The 17,752-nt window shown below is 37.8% G+C and overlaps 1 pseudogene; it reads right to left on the bottom strand.

The window, feature by feature from the left end:
* Positions 1-418: 418 nt before the first annotated feature.
* On the bottom strand, positions 419-10,953 carry LOC121495230 (annotated as a pseudogene).
* Positions 10,954-17,752: the final 6,799 nt, after the last annotated feature.

The raw sequence follows: 17,752 nt of genomic DNA, 5'->3' as shown, positions 1-17,752 counted from the left end.
GACAGGACCTTCAGCATCATGCAGGAGCTGGTGACACATGTCACCATGGAGCATGTGGGGGGCCTGGAACAGAACAACCATGTCTGCTACTGGGAAGAGTGCCCTCACAAGGACAAGGCAAAGTACAAACTGGGCAACCACATTCAACTGTATACTTCCCATGCCCCTTCTCCAGGCCGGAGGAAGATCTTTGCCCACTCTAAGAACCTCAAGATCCACAAGAGCACTCACACAAGTAAGAAATCTTTCAAATGTGAATGTGAAGGCTGTGACAGACACTTTGCCAACTGCAGTGACGGCAAGAAGTACATGCATTTGCACGCCTCAGACAAGCCTTATATCCGCAAACTGTGCCACAAGTCCTATATACAGACTGAGCCTTTCGTACAAGCACATGAAGGTTCATGAATTTCAAGGGTCAGATTCCTCCCCAGCTGCCAATTCGAGCTATGAATTCTCCACTCCACAAGCTATAGCTTCTGCAAACAGCAAAGATATTACTAAAACTTCTTCTGTAATTCAGATTAACACCAGCCACAAACCTGGACTTCCTCCCAATTTTAATGGCATCTATGAGGACAAAACACAAATACAAATCCCGTTAACCATGGAATGGATCAAATGCATTTTTTTTCAAATGCATTTTAAAAAGAAAACTAACACCAATCAAATGGAAATGCAGTTTTAAGGCAAGAGGTCATACATATGATTACATTTTGTGAATTGCAATTGTCCAGGAAGATTTGGAGGCAAGATCCAAAAGTAGCCACACCCTTTTCCCAGGATTAGAAAATATGTTTTGGGATTAGAAAGATTTTTTTTTTTCAAAAAAATTTTGTCACTGCTTTTCCTCCCATTTTTTCTTACTTTCTGTACACCCCATTCCTAAATTCCTTCGGTTCATTTTCAAATCTGTCCTGTTTCTTGAGAGGAAGTTTTAGAAGGCTTGGCAGTGGTGGTGATGTTAAACTGATGGAAATTCTTCACCTTAGTGGTGATTGTTTAAACTTTCACAGTCTTAAACCATGCCAAAGTCCTGTTATGTCTTTCTTGAACTTTTCCTGAAAGCATTTTGCTTGTGAATTTATTTCTGTCAAATGAGATTGAAACTGTCATTCAGTATTTTTTTCAGGCTGAAGATGCGGTGTTATCTCTACGCAGATTGTGACATTTAGTATATAGTTGCCTTTTGTAACAATTTTTTTTGTAAATACATATCCACTGATGCCATTTTTATCATTTGTAATTTAATTATTGCTATAAGTGCCAGAACTAAACGATATTAGTGGAAAAATGTTTTCCAACAAATGATGTACAGCTTTTGATTATAACTGCTTTAGCATTAAATTTTGTTGTTTTGAAAGAGAACACAATTTACTGTTTTGAACCACTGATTCCTTTCTCTTGCCTTGTAACAGCCTCCTTCTATAAAGAGATATAAGCAAATGAAATATTCCTTGTTGTCATTTTTAACTCAGATCCCTTTTTAATTGCTAAATTAAATTATTTTTATTGCAATATAGATTCCTTACAGTGTCAGTTTACATCTGGGGAGACCCTCCTTTCTTTATCTCTAGCTCAGATGGTTGTTAACTTGGGAGTTTGAAGGTGTTTGTCCTGGATTTTCGGCATGCAAATCAAATATTACTGATCAAGTTCAGTTAGTGGCCATGACATCTCAATCTTGTATTTCAAAGCCTGAGGAGCTGGATTTAATCATCTCTTTCCTACATATGTAGGTAGGCATAAGGCAACCTAACAAGTTTTATGTCCCTTAGTTCTTTATTACTTTACATAAAAATGAACATTTCAGCGGGATGCATGTCTGTATATTCTACCAAGAGATCACCCATATGCATATATATGTTTGCATCTGTGACCTATCTAATCTGCCTGTCAAATCTAGCTATATATATTTTTTTCAAAAGTAACTATGTGTCTGAAACAGTGGTGATGAGTAAGGCTAGTTGACCTATGCTTGGGGTTAAAGTGCTTCCTAAAAGAACCACAGCCTACTTACAGTTTTAGAAGGCAAAGGCTGACTTGTTTTGCATATATAGCTCAATTCATAATTATCAGAATTATTCAAAAGATTTTTATAGCAGTGTAATAACTGTAGCGGTTCTAAAATGATATTATGGAAAGAAAAAAACATTTGCAAAATATGTATTTTTAAAGTTTGTGGTTTGTAGGCACAGATGTTAAGAGTATTGTTTTCATTATAATCAATAACAATGAAAACTGGTTGTTTGCTTTGTGATAAAATAGTAACAATCCATTTAGTCTTCAGTAAAGCAAATCATTTGGACAAACAGTTCTTTTACAGTTGTTATATGAAAAAAAAAAACCACCTGATTTCTATATTGAGGTGTTGGAGTGGGTAGAATATCAAGAAATTTTTTAAACTAATTCAGGATACTGTCTAATATTGATAGCCCAGACTCTACATAAATAACCAGCTTGCAAATCAGCAAATAGAATGGTGGAGACAAGGAACTGTAAAGAATTTAGAAATATAATGAATAGACTTAAGTACCTCCTTCTCCTGAAGGGGCATTGCTCTAGGTTTTTCCTAGCAGTCATTTTGGTATTATACATAATCATTTTGAATTATAGAATTTTATGTATTGTTCTTTTTATTTTTTTAAAAAATTTTTTTATTTATTTATGATGGTCACAGAGAGAGAGAGAGAAAGAGAGAGAGAGGCAGAGACACAGACAGAGGGAGAAGCAGGCTCCATGCACCGGGAGCCCGATGTGGGATTCGATCCCTGGTCTCCAGGATCGCGCCCTGGGCCAAAGGCAGGCGCCAAACTGCTGCTCTACCCAGGGATCCCTGTATTGTTCTTTTTAAAGAAATAATATCTTGGCACATCTCTTTTTAAAAAGGAAGAAAAAAGAAGAAATGCCCTGCAAATATTTAAAGAGCATTCATAAGCATGAGCACAGTGATAAAGTCCTGTAAACCTTCATGTCATGCATTTATCTGAATGCTGTGCTAAAGACTTTACATCTATTATCTTCTTTAATCCTCATCAAAGTCCCTTACAGGAAGAAATTTCATAACTGAAAAAAATTAAGGCAGATAAGAAACTTGCCCAAGTCTCTGCAGCTTGTAAAAGGCAGAGTGAACATTTGAATCCAGGTGCATCTGACTCAGATTCAGGCTCTCAGCTATCTGCTGCCTCCCAAAGGGCAGAAGTCCTGCCACCACTGTTAAACATTAGTCATTGTTACCAAGGATTGTCCAGGAACATCTTCATAGTGCAAGTATCATATACAAAACATTCCCCAAAGTTTCCTCTTTTGATTTTGATTTTCCTCTGTATGAGGGGGAGCACTTGCTGGAGGAGGTGTTCCTGAATATTAATTGCCAATAATATTTTAATTTCCTTAAAATTAATCTATACATTTTGTGCAATAGATGATCTTTAAGCAAGTATCTTTTAGAAGTAGAATAGGAATAATGCAATCTGCATAAAAATAGGCATGATGTATGACAGGGATATAGGTACCCTGCTTGCGGGAGCTGGCAAACAGATGGGGACAAGTACGCACATGTACACACATGTGCATACACACATGCACACATCTTGGGAAAGTAGCCCTGCTACTACTGAGAGAGAAGAGAGAGAGAAAGAGAAAGAGAGGCATAGTGTGTGCTAGTCCCATTTCCAGCCTTGTCCAGAGGCTTGTTAATATTGAAAGGTTCAAAAAAATAAAAAATAAAAAAAAAATTATATATATATATATATATATATATATATATATATATATATATATATATATATATAAAGGCTCAAGCCTGGTGTCCTGAGCAAGCTTATTACATAATCCTTTCTTGAGGCTGTGGCTAAATTATGGTGGCAGTTTGGATCACCCCACCTCATTTCCTCCAGGATGGCCCATAAAGCTCTAGAAGTGTCAATTCTTCCTCCTAGCAGATAAGCAATATCTATCAGTTCTTACGCGTGGACCTTCCTTATTCCCCCTCTGGACATGGTTTTTGGGCTTCAGGAGCAGAACTATCACCGTCCACATCTTTTTAGGATATTAGAAATGAAATCAGTTTGCACCCACCAGCACCACCCCCTTCCTCTAATTCCCAACCAAAACCAAAGCTCTGGATATTCAATGAATTATTATGACTATTTAATTTCTGAGATTTCTGCTAAACTGTCTCTACATTTCCTCTGGATGGGTAAACAGAGACAGGCCTAGCTGCCTACAGCAACTGCTAGCCCCAGTCTGTGAAAGCAGTCTGTATCTGCATCCCTACCTCTACCTGGGTAGACCCAACAGGAACCTGTCCTTGGAGCTCTGAATTTTCCTTCTGTAGTGTCATATCCTCCAAGCCCAGGGACTAAAGAAAAGCGGAGCCACTGCCTTGTTGCCAGGGCAACTGAGCAGGTGCTCTGAATTCAGTGGTTCATAACAAAATGCTTAATTTCTCCTTGCTGGAGGCAGAGGTTATTCTAGCTAGGGCAGAAGTTAGATTGCAAGTGGTCAGAACTGGAACAGTGGTTGCCATGTGGCACCAGGAGGTCAGACAGGCCAGCTAAGTCAGGCTCTGTTAGGGAAAGCTTACTTTGGAAAGCTGGCAAGACAAAGAGCTAATACTTAATCTAAGGCCAAAGGCTGGAATTGCAGAACCAGGATTTGAGATTCAGGCAAACAGGGGTTCAGTTTACAGGAAGACAGAAAGAAAAGAAAGGTCCAAGGGCACTGCTGTAAAGAACCTCAGGATGTTTGTAAAGTGAAACCAAGACAACATGAAACAAACATTTGTCAGCTTCATAGCAAATTTTAACTTTCTATCTCCTACCCAGCTCTTAGGTGAGCTAAAATTGGCCTTGCTTCTAGTTATAGGCTCTGAGATATACATAGTGAATAATATTATGAATAAGTTCTTTTCTCAGAGCTATGATATTACCTTAGCTGCATCTGAATACTCTGGTCTACTTTGACCTCTGCTTCACCACAGACTATCTGAAATCTCAAGCTTTCGTTCAGAAGGTCTCCTGTCCCAAAGTTTTGCAGATAAACCTCAGACAATGTCCTAATCAGTTCTTACTGAAGGCTCTGCAGACCTAATGCAGTCTGACTGGCAAAGAAGCATATAAAATTCTAAATGCCTTATGATCTTCAAGGTTTATCTCATCAATCTCATCCTGTTACCACAACCTCTCATTTTTACCTCCTTCCAGCTTCACCAGTCCTTTTGTTCCTTAAACATGCCAACTTCCCATATTACCCATAGACCCAGGCCCTGCCCCAAATCCTGTCATTTATAGTGGCCCATTTAGCCTTCCTTCATCCATGCTCCACCCTATGGAATGAGGTCCACAGGTCAAGGGATGTACCTATGAAGACCCAGTATCTCCCACCCTTCTAAATTACATATGGAATTGCTGGAACCACAGAAAGCTTTGTCCAAACAGCATCAAGCCTGCAAGAGTCTGCAAGGACCTCGTCCTCAGGTGTACCCTCCTGAGGCAGCCACTCCCACTGGTGTGTATATCTGTAGAACCTGTGGTACACAGCATATCGTAGAGTACAATGACATGGAAAATAATTATTAAATAACATGTTTGGTTAAAAGGATTAAATTAAAAGCAGTGCTTTTGAAATTATTCTCTGAAGATCAACTCATTAAGGCTTTATTAAACCAGAAAGGCAGGGAAACTCAGAACTCAAGTGCCCCTCAAGACACCTTTATTCTTATCTCTTTTGATAAAACTTCAGGAATTTGCTCCTAGTCTTCCAATAAACTCAATGCCTAAGTCTGAGGATTAAGTTCAGCACTTCATAAGTTCACTGGAAACTAATGCTACAACACAACTTTTATTATCGATGGTCAAAACTGTCTCCTTAAAATATTTTCCAACTCAGAATGTCAATCATACTTGGATTCTGGTGCAGAGATTAGAACATTCAGTACTTACAATCTAAAACAGTTGTTTATAGATACTGGCTTGCTGACATGAACTAAATGATAAATATAAGTAAAAATGATCAGATGCTATACAGCTATTCAGAAGGTTTATAGCTCCAAGCGATATTAATGAATAGTAAGTTAATTTATAGTCTAGTCTGGCCAGTTATTACAGACGTAAATAGAATTTATATTTCTATTGTGCAAATTTTTTTTTAAGATTTATTTATTTATTTTAGAGAGAGAGCAGGGCTGGGGCAGAGGGAGAGGGAGAGAGAGAATCCCAAGCTGTCTTCCCTTTGAATTCAGAGCCTGACACAGGGCTCCATCTCAGGACTTTGAGATCATGACCTGAGCCAAAATCAAGAGTCAGTCGCTTAGCCCACTGAGCCACCCACGCGCCCCTTTATTGTGTAAATATCTTTAAATACGATCTGTAGTTCATTTTTAAGCAATCTTTTGGAATTTTATTTCATCTTCTCCACTGATTTTCATAGAAATAATGGAGAGCAGCTGTCTTTCAAAACTAACATGTGCTTACCTACACATTTATGTTTCCTTTTCTAAGTTCATCTAGTTGGTGTTGGGTAAGTAGAGTGTGGAGAGCCATTTTCTTAGCTCAGATTCTTAGAAAAAAACATGAAGCAAAATTCTGCTATTTCTTCCTTGGAGATTCAGTCCCAGAGAGGCAAGTAACAAAGGGAAAATGTAAATGAGGCAAGGAAGGACAAAAAGATAATATAATCTTTAGTGTATTTACTGAGCTGGTCATACTTATAAAAGAGACTTAAGTTCTTTGGTAATGTGGGATATCTTTGAAAAGGCATTTTGGAATTGCTGCATCTTGGAATCTTTGGAAGACAGGCAATTTATCTTTCAGGGTTTTTTTTTTTTTTAAGATTTTATTTACTTATTCTTGAGAGACACAGAGAGAGAGAGAGAGAGAGAGGCAGAGACATAGGCAGAGGAAGAAGCAGGCTCCGCATGCAGGGAGCCTGATGTGGGACTTGATCCCAGGGAGCCTGATGTGGGACTTGATCCCGGGACTCCAGGATCACGCCTTGAGCCAAAGGCAGACACTCAAACGCTGAGCCACCCAGGCATCCCTCTTTCAGTTTTTTTTCATCTCCCCTTTCCCATAAGTAAAAGTTTGCCCCAGGGACAATTAACTCCATGCTGTTCCTACCCTATAAAGGCAAACAGATTTTGATACTCCCTATGGATGAGGATTGGAAGACACACATTCATTAAACCAATACCCACATGGCAAACACCAGAGAATAAATTAATGTGCTTCTGTTAAGATAACCATATCCTGCCTACGAGCTATGACTGAGACAGTCACTACACTGGATGTATGGTGGTCCACCATCATCCACCAAAATCCCACAGTTTTAAGAGAGTGAAGAGGTGACCTGAAAGGAAATACAATGGGGACCACAACCCCACATACTTCAAGTCTGGTAGTGGTGCTAATCATTGCAATCCCTTCTGGGATAAGGCATTATTTATAATTTACAATTTTTACTGAGTGAGCAGTCAGTTTCTGGCACTCTCACTTGGCCTTTCTGAAAATAATGGCCCCTAACCCACAGAGTTACAAGAAACCCATGTAAGAGTCCTGATACCTGTTCCAGCTGATAGCTATTCCATTTATATATTCAAGGAATAACTAGAATATATGTAGAGAATAACTCAGAGCAGGTCTGCGGACTCATTGATACTATTGTGCATTGGACTTGTGCTAATACTCCATTTATCATCTGGCTACCATAACTCCCATTCTAACTGGAAGAGAGGATGGTATTTTGGGACTCTTAATGTTAATGCCAGTGCCAGTTCAGATCTCATATATAACAGATTTGAAAAGCCTGGTTATTTCCCTTTCCCCTGGCATACTCACAAATGACCAAAGATCCCCTTCAGGAAGGATCAGAAGAATATTTGTCAAAAGTACTCTAGCGGCATTGCTAGGTTCTTCCTCAAGGAAACCTGATCTCCCCTTGAGTCAATGGACTCTGGGTCTATTTAGTTCTAGAAACTGGGTGATTTTTACTTGTACCGCTGATGTCAGCTTTCCAGCTCTCAATTTTCCATTATCCAAATCAGGCAATGCCTGATTAGTTCTCCATGCATCTTGCCCCTAAAATCACTAGATTCATGTAGATCAAGGCACTCAAACTGCTACTCTAATTTTGATGCCCATTGCATTAATTATGTCCATCTTGCCTCTGAGAATTAAGTCCTGCCAAAGGTCTCTGTCATTCTGGAATCTCATTGTCCTCATTTATATTAGCCTAATTTCCACGCCACATCCTCAGTCATCGTCTGAGAGAGCAGGATCACTAAGCTTCCTAAAGAAACTGGTATACCCAGCACTAACATATTTCCTTCAAGATAGGAGGGAGCTCTGAGTCCTTCCTGGGAACTTAGAATCAGTGAGAGGTCCTCAGGTTGTACGTAGTAAATCCATTCTAACATTCCTGCTTCCCTAATCCATATGGTCTTCATTGCTCAAAATAACGCCAAGACAACTAGTAAATTCATCTCACATACTCTACGCCATTATCATGGCCAAGTTTCAAGGAGCCAACCTGACAGTGTGTTTAGAGCAACTCTAGGTCCTGGAACACTGAATCCTGAGTCATACAAGATACTCCCATACCTGTGAATTCTCCCCTATCCAGGATTATGGCCCCCCAATCAGATATCCTCAAAAATCTACTTCTATACATATTCCCTTATTCCCTTATTCATGGGAATTCCATTATTCCCATGATACATAATGGCCAGATTATGTCATTTGTTTAATAGGTAGTCTATTTCTTCCCTAAGCAGGAACTGTACCTTTCTTCTCAGGCTGTGCTGAAACATGATCCTGGCTGTTGGCCTGGAGGCAATGAGTTGTGGCAGATGCAGCTTTTATTTTTATTTTTTTAAGATTTTATTTATTTATTCATAAGATACACAGAGAGAGAGGCAGCGACATAGGCAGAGAGAGAAGTAGACTCCCTGCAAGGAGCCCCATGCAGGACTTGATCACGGAACTCCAGGATCATGCCCTGAGCCGAAGGCAGATGCTCAACCCCTGAGCCACCTAGGTGTCCCAAGATCAGCTTTTAAAGAGAACAAGTATCATCTTGTTAGGTGCCTGCTTGGGTGAGGCCACTGTATGGACTCTAGGAAAGGGGAAGGTATTTTCCTTTGGCAAGGGAAACAAGTAGATTCCACTGGCCCAGGAATATTTCAGGGAATTTTTTTAGTTCAGTGTCCTTAGATTTATCCATTGAAATATCCTTATCACAGATCTTTTGTGCCCTCTTCCCCATCTGGGTCCTGGTTTTAATATAGTATGTATATATGGAAGCTACAAATTTAATTTCCTTTACCTCTCTACTGTCCTTATAATTAGAATCTGGATCTGATTTTCAACCCAGTCTACCCTGAGGCCAGACTGCCATTGACACCTCTGGTTTTCAGAGGATCCCTTAAGTATGCCACTAGCTGCCCTGAGTATATCATTTTCTTTTTCTTTTCTCTTTTCTTTTCTTTTCTTTTCTTTTCTTTTCTTTTCTTTTCTTTTCTTTTCTTTTCTTTTCTTTTCTTTTCTTTTCTTTCTAGAGAGGGAAGTGGGGGGAAGGACCAGACAGGGAGGGGGAAAGAGAAAGAAAATCTTGTGAACTGGTGCAGCCACTCTGGAAAACTGTGTGGAGGTTCCTCAAAGAGTTAAAAATAGACCTGCCCTATGACCCAGCAATTGCACTGCTGGGGATTTACCCCAAAGATTCAGATGCAATGAAACGCTGGGACTCCTGCACCCCGATGTTTCTAGCAGCAATGTCCACAATAGCCAAACTGTGGAAGGAGCCTCGGTGTCCATCAAAAGATGAACGGATAAAGAAGATGTGGTCTATGTATACAATGGAATATTACTCAGCCATTAGAAACAACAAATACCATTTGCTTCAACGTGGATGGAACTGGAGGGTATTATGCTGAGTACAGTAAGTCAATCGGAGAAGGACAAACATTGTATGTTCTCATTCATTTGGGGAATATAAATAATAGTGAAAGGGAATATAAAGGAAGGGAGAAGAAATGTGTGGGAAATATCAGGAAGGGAGACAGAACATAAAGACTCCTAACTCTGGGAAACGAACTAGGGGTGGTGGAAGGGGAGGAAGGAGGGGGGTGGGAGGGAATGGGTGACGGGCACTGAGGGGGACACTTGACGGGATGAGCACTGGGTGTTATTCTGTATGTTGGTAAATTGAACACCAATAAAAATTAATTTATTAAAAAAAAAAAAAAAAGAAAATCTTAAGCAGGCTTCATGCCCAGCACGGAGCCCAACTTGGAGCTCAAACCCGTGACCCGAGCCAAAATCAAGAGTAAGTCACTCAACTGACTGAGCCCCGAGGTCCCTCCATTTTCTTAAGAGTCCTGTTCTTTTTTTTTTTTTAAGATTTTATTTATTTATTTAAGAGATAGAGAAGGAGAGAGCGTGTGCACAAGCATGGGGGAGGGGCACAAAGAGAAGCAGATTCCCTGCTGAGCGGGGACCCAGGTGCAGGGCTTGATCCCAGTCTTAATGGACTAAGCCACCTAGAGTTCAGCTATTTATTCAACAGTTTACCGAAGAGGTTTAGTAAAAAACGAACAAAACAAAACAAAACAAAAAAACAAACCCCATGTCATCATCAGTCTCCTCTGATTCTTCTTTTTTGGCTTCTACTTTCTTCTCCTTAGCTAGGGCAGCAGTGGGGGAGGAAGCAGGACCAACCTCCTGCTGGTACAGAACCAGTTGCTGGGTCAAGTCCACCAGCCCTTTCATTGTAGATAAGGCTCCTGATGTTGACATTGGCCAGGGCCTTTGCAAACAAGCCTGGCCAGAAAGATTCAACATTTACACCTGCTGCTTTAATGAGGGCATTGATCTTATCTTCCATGACTGACACCTCATGGTCATGCACAATGAGGGCTGAGAAGTTGCAGGCAAGCTCCTAGACAGAGGCCATGTACAAGTGAATGCTGAAGGGCACTGCCAGGCTCAGTGCTAGCTGCCAGATAAAGTAAGTATCCTCAATGCAGACTTAGCTGCTTCAGAAGGACTGAGCACCTTAGTGGCAGCTGAGGAAAGTATCATTTTCTTTTTAAAATACTTCCACTGCGGTCAAAACCAGTCACACCATGTAACAATTCTTACAATTATTATTTTCCACATAATGATCTCAGAATGTCTTGCCTTCTACCTTGCATCTCCTCCCAACTAACCACAGGCAAAACTTCATAAATTGTGATTTCACTGCCAGGAGTCATTATTGTCCCACTTACCATCAGCAGTGAGGTCTCTATTGCTTTTATTCAAGTAGGTAACCCAACTCCAAAATTCCATCCTGAGAGTTTTCTTTCTAGGGATAATCCCAGAATCCATTTTCTTAGCCTTGATTTCCTAAGAAAATAAAATAAAATAAAATAAAATAAAATAAAATAAAATAAAATAAAATAAAATAAAATAAAGAGCCTGTGCTAATGTCTTAACGAAGAGTATAAATCTCAGGAAAGCAAGAGTGAAAAAAAAAAAAAGAATTCATTCAGGTAGGGAGAGAAAGCAAACACAATAGTGCATTACTAAATTGGCCATAGCTTCATAAGCCCACAATGGATTGCTCAGTTTCACAGGACCTCTCTAGAAGAAGCCATATGAAGCCTCTCCATCTTGAAATCTTCTGTTAGAAAGGGAGGGCAATTCATCTGCTGATTTCTTCCTGTTTCCTATCTCCTTTTAGTCATGACCACCTATATAACACTAATGCCCCTACACTTCCACGTTCCCTCTGGACATCCACTGGTTCCAGCTGGATCAGAAAAGGCCCTAGAGTTACTGTGATAAGCAGCCAAGAACCATGGAAATTGTGGGGTTGAATGGATCAGTGGAGCCCTGGACTTTCAGCCTGATGCTTACCTATGTTTACGCCCCAACTTCTCTGAGAAAGCTGAGGCCTTTAACACATCCTGCCTGATTCATAGATGAAAGCCTCAAGCACCTTAGAATAAGACTCTTGCTTCAGCTTCCTAGAGCCACAGATAGCCTCTTCAAATTTCAACTATTCCCTGACCTCTGGGCATTCTCCTCCTGATATCTATTGACTCCATCACACTAGCCCTGGCTCTCCAGGCTAACTCAGTGTTCTAGGGCCCTAGGTTGGCAAGAAAAATTCAGAAATATTCATTCCAGTATGAAAATCATCTTCCTTGTGCAGCTGAATATCACTTCTCAACCTTGAAAAAATAGCAAAAAAAAAAAGATAAAAATCCCCTCACTCCCTCTTCTCTGCAAGACACTAAGTAGCTACACTGTAATTTAGTCAAGATTAATGAAGTCCTTAAACCTTTAAAAGTGTTAATAAAGGGTGCCTGGGTGGCTCAATCAGTTAAGCATCTGCCTTCCGCTCAGATCATGATTCCGGGGTACTGGGAGCAAGCCCAGCTTCAGGCTCCTTGCTCAGCTGGGAGTCTGTTTCTCCCTCTCTCTCTCTGCCCTTCCCCTTGCCATCCCCCTTCTGCCCTCATGCTCTCTTTTCCACTCGCTCTCTTTCTCAAATAAATAACATCTTTTTTAAAAATGTTAATAAATTAACTGTGGTTTTCTATTCCCCCCAAGATGAATATTTTGTTGTTGTTGTTTTAGAAGATGATGGGCATTACTTACTTATTATAAATTCAGGTTTTAACATCATTGGCTTACAAGATACATGGTTTTTAGAGAACAAATTCTTTCATTACCTGGCTGGAAGCTTATTTAAATTCCATTTAATGTCAAAGTGACCTGGGTAAAAACTAAGGTAGAGGTTGCCCCTATGAAATTGTTTAATGTATATATTAAATATATATAGGCAAGAATCTGAGTTACCACATCTGTCATCTGTCATAATGGCTAAAATAAAAAAAAAAATTAAGTGTTGGTGAGGATGTGGAGAAAAAAAAATGCTCATGCACTATTGGTGGGAATGTATATTGGTACAGCCACTGTGGAAAATAGTACAGAGGTTCCTCAAAAAATTAAAATAGAAATACCATATGATCCAATAATTCCATTACTGGGTATTTACCTTAAAAAAAAGCAGAAACAGAGGACACCTGGGTGGTTCAGTCGGTTAAGTATCTGCCTTCAGCTCAGGTCATGATCCCAGGGTCACATGGGGCTCCCTACTCAGTGAGGAGCCTGCTTCTCCTTCTCCCTCTGCCTTTTCCCCTGCTTGTACTCTCTTTCTCTCTGTCAAATAAATAAATAAAATCTTTAGAAAAAAAAGAAAACAAAAATATTAATTTGAAAAGATATATGCACCTTTATGTTTATTGAGCATTATTTACAATAGACAAGATGTGGAAACAACCTAAGTATCCATCAATCGACGAATAGATAAAGAAGATGTGAGATAGATATAAATATGGATATATAGTTATAGATATAAAACACAGTAATACACAGTCCTGAAAAAGGATGAGATCATGCTATTTGTGATAATATGGATGGCCCTAGAGGGTATTATGCTAAGTGAGGTAAGTCAGACTGAGAAAGACAAATACCATATGAATTCATTCATATGTGGAATCTAAAAAACAAAACAGGTACACCTGGGTAGTTCAGTGGTTGAGTGTCTGCCTTTGGCTCAGGTCTTGATTCCGGGATCCTGGGATTGAGTCCCACATTAAGCTTCCTATGGGGAGCCTGCTTCTCCCTCTGCCTCTGTCTCTGTCTCTTCCTCTCTCTGTGTCTCTCATGAATAAATACATAAGATCTAAAAATAATAAATAAATAAATAAATAAATAAATAAATAAATAACAAAACAAATGAATAAACAAACAAAAAGCAGAATCAGACCTATAAATATAGAGAACAAACTGATGCTTGCTAGAGAGAGCGAGGATAGGGGTGATGAGCAAATTGGGGAAGGGGTGGAAGATACAGGCTTCCAGTTATGAAATGAATAAATCACAGCATAAGGAATATAGTCAATGATATTGTAATAGCATTGTATGGTGACAGTTACACTTGTGATAAGCATAGCATAACATATAGAGAAGTTGAATCACTATGTTGTACACTTGAAACTAATATAATATTGTATGTCAACTATACTCAAATTTAAAAATTAAAAAAAAAAAGAATCTGAGTCATCTCTTAATCCTAATCCAACTTTGAAAAATCGTATCTGATGTGTGTTAGAGGATCTATTCCCTACTGCTAAGAGGCATTTAGATTTTTCAAATATCTAGTTTAAATTTTTCAGAAATAACTCTGAATGCTTAGATTGTCAAAATCTCTATAATAGAAAAGCTGAACCAAAAGAATTCTTTTCCTACATGTTATCTTTCTAGACCAAGAGAATTCTTTTCCTAAAAGTTATCTCTCTAAAAGTTTCAAAGACTTCCTAAAAGTTACAGAAAAGCTGGACCAAGAGAATTATTTCCCTAAAAGTTATCTCTCCAAAATTACCTAAGTGGGTAATTTTGTTACTTTAATCAAATTTTGTTAGAAGACTGTGGGTTAATGAAAATCATAGAATCTCATATTTGAGTTAAATATTTTGACCTGATCACCTAGGTTGATATTTTGCAGATTTCTTCAACTTGCCCCAAATCAGAATCTATTAGAATGGTGTGTCATGAATCTGCATTTTTATTTATTTATTTTTATATTTTTAGGAATCTGCATTTTTAACAAACTGAATGATTCCTATGGGCACTGAAGTTTGAGAACTAGAGTGGAAGCAGATAAGCACTTTCATATCTTGCTGAAAGTCAGTGGTACTTTACTGGAAAGCAGTTTAGTAGTAACTCTCTCAACCAACTCTGAGTTAACTAAATTATCAGATAAACTGACACTCTATCGTTTCTATAAAACACACTTGCTGGCCAGGACCCATTGAGTCCTTTATATGAGTAGACTACTCTTTGAACTGCTCTTCACATTTTGAATTTTCTGCTTATCAAGAGTCAGTAGTTTGGTTTTTAAAAAATACTTTTATGTTGATTGTACTTGGTTTGTAATTATATTATTTAATCAGTATTATGTAAAAGAAAAGAAAAAGAAATGATTCAGGAAAAACTAATTTGAATGCTTTGGATAGATTCTAAACGCACATCACACACATACAAATGTCAAATTAGGAGCAAAAGATTGGAAGGAGCATACATTTTTTCAGGTCTTACTCTACCTTAAAAAAAGGAAACTAAAAAGCCTAAGCAATTCATTGCAGATGTTATTCATTCAAGAAAGATTACATAGAACTTTAATCATGGGTCCCATTGTCAACAACAATAAATTCCTTAGTCCTAAAAAGAAGTTCTAAGTTCATCTAAATTAGTGGATGCATATGCATGTATATTTTTTAAGTAAAAATAAAATGCTTAAGATATGTGTATGTGTATATACATTTTATATGTATATGTGTGTATGTCTCTCTGTGTGTGTATATATATATAATATTTTTATGATTCTTCTCTTTAGCCACTTATTTTGATTAATAGGGCATTTACCAGTTTTTATTTCTTTGATTAAGAGGGCTTCTACCCATCAAAATATGCAGGCTCTTTAATCCTGAAAAATATATCTAGGAACTTATTCTAAAGAAATATCATTTATCACTTATCATAAAAATGGATAGGAATAGATAAATATATAGATATAGCTATAGACATGTTTGTGTGTGTCTGTGTGTGTGTTCGTGTAGGCTTTGATTACACTAGCAAAACTTAGAGGCTTCCCAAATATCCATCAATGGGAGTTTGTTAAACATGTTATCCATTCAGTGGAATATTATGCAGAACCATCAAAAATACCAAAATCTACTTGTAGTAACAAGGAAACATCGTTCAGGTTATTCTGTTAAGTGTTAAGCAAAAGTTACATACACATGGAAAAATGTCTAGAGTATTTATATTAAAAAATTCACAATGCTTTGCTCTAGAAGATGGTAGAAATTCAAGTAAGTTTCCCTAATTTCTACAATGTATATATATTGCCTAGGTATTAAAGATAACAAAAGACAAATGAAAAGGTTTGGGGCTCAGAAAGATAATAATTGATGTTTTAAAATTGACCAATTCTGATTATTTGACCACTTAACACCACATTTATCTTTCTGGACCTCAATAGAAATTACAAAAATGTTCTCTAAATTTTCTCCTAAAAAGCAAGTTACTACAATGTTTAGAAAGCAACTTACCATAATGGGGTTTCTGTGGGTATTGCAATAGATTTTTATCACTACTTTATATCATTGAAGGGTATTTATTTACCAATGCCAGAGGGGAAGAAAGTCTTTTTCCATTTTTATTTTCATAAGCCATTCTAGAAACTACTAAAATTAGGCATACAGGTATATAAACATTTCTTTCAGAAAACATCATTAAAAAAAAAAAGAAAACATCATTAAACAGGAAAGACAAAAAAATCCTACCTAGAATTTCAAGGAAAAATTAAGATATTTGCAGTGGATAAAACCTGTGGCTATAGGTGCTTGGGAAAGAAACAGATTGTAAATTTTTCTAACTTTAAAAGTAAATTAAAAATGTCTTTCATATCTATAACTTTATGTGACCATAATATCATATTTTAAACTCTAATTAAGGGTTTGGACTTTGAAAATAGGAAGAATTTCTCTGAGAACGAGCCATCAAAACTTGCCAACACACAAGAGCTTCTCCAGATTTGCAGAAAAACCACAGGCTTCTTTTCTTGTATCCACACCATGTTTATTTTAAAAGTAAGAAAGCCAAATCAGAACAACAATCATTTTTCAAAATGATTTATCTCAGTACTCTTTCCTCTTTTTCTAGAAGGAATAGCTATTCTTAACACAAAACATACATATCACTTCTATCTCTTTAAGTTATAGATACAAAGCTCGCTCTTTTCTCACTACATATCTTTAGAACATATTAATTTACATTTTGGGGTTCTTTGCTTTTTTAAGGATAATGTTGCATCTTAACTATTTAGTTTTAGGAAGCAAAACTCTTTACTTTGGCTATTTTAGGATGTAATATGATTCGTTAAAAGGAAAAAGCTTTGGGGGTGCCTGGTTGGCTCAGTTGGTAAAATGGCCAACTCTTGATTTTGGATGAGGTTGTGACGATCAAGTACTGGGATAGGCTGCGCACTTAGGCACTTAGTGGAGAGTATACTTGAGGATTTTCTTTCTCCCTCTGCCCCTTGCCCCCACCCCTGCTCGCTCACTCTGTCTCTGTCTCTCTCAAATAAATAAATTTTTTTCTTTAGTTTCACTGATTTTTTAATTTAAATTCAATTAATTAATAAGGTATTGTCAGTTTCAGAAGTAGAGGTCAGTGATTCATTAGTCTTGTATGATACCCAGAGTTCATTACAACATGTCTCCTTATACCCATCACCCACTACTCCGTCTCCCACCTTCCTCCCCTCCAGCGACCCTAGTTTGTTTCCTATGATTAAGAGTCTCCTATGGTTTCTCTCCCTTTCTGGGTTTGTCTTATTTTATTTTTTCCTCTCTTCCCCTATGATCCTCTGTTCCTTTAATTTCACATATAATGAGATCATATGATAATTGTCTTTCTCTGATTGATAATATCCTCTAGTTCCATCCACATTGTTGCAAATGATAAAATCTCACTTTTTGATGGCTGAGTAGTATTCCATTGTTTAAATAAATATTTTTTAAAAAGGAAAAAACTGTGAAAAAAATCTAGATTCTCTTAAATTTGCAAAGTGAAAAAGATCAGATCCATGTATTCTTTCTCACAGTTGTTATTTATTTGTCAGTGATTTTATT

Source organism: Vulpes lagopus, chromosome 7 (genome assembly GCF_018345385.1).
Source record: "Vulpes lagopus strain Blue_001 chromosome 7, ASM1834538v1, whole genome shotgun sequence".
NCBI classification, from domain to species: domain Eukaryota; kingdom Metazoa; phylum Chordata; class Mammalia; order Carnivora; family Canidae; genus Vulpes; species Vulpes lagopus.
Note: the sequence above shows the minus strand (reverse complement) of the source record. Positions and strands in the feature narration are given on the sequence as shown.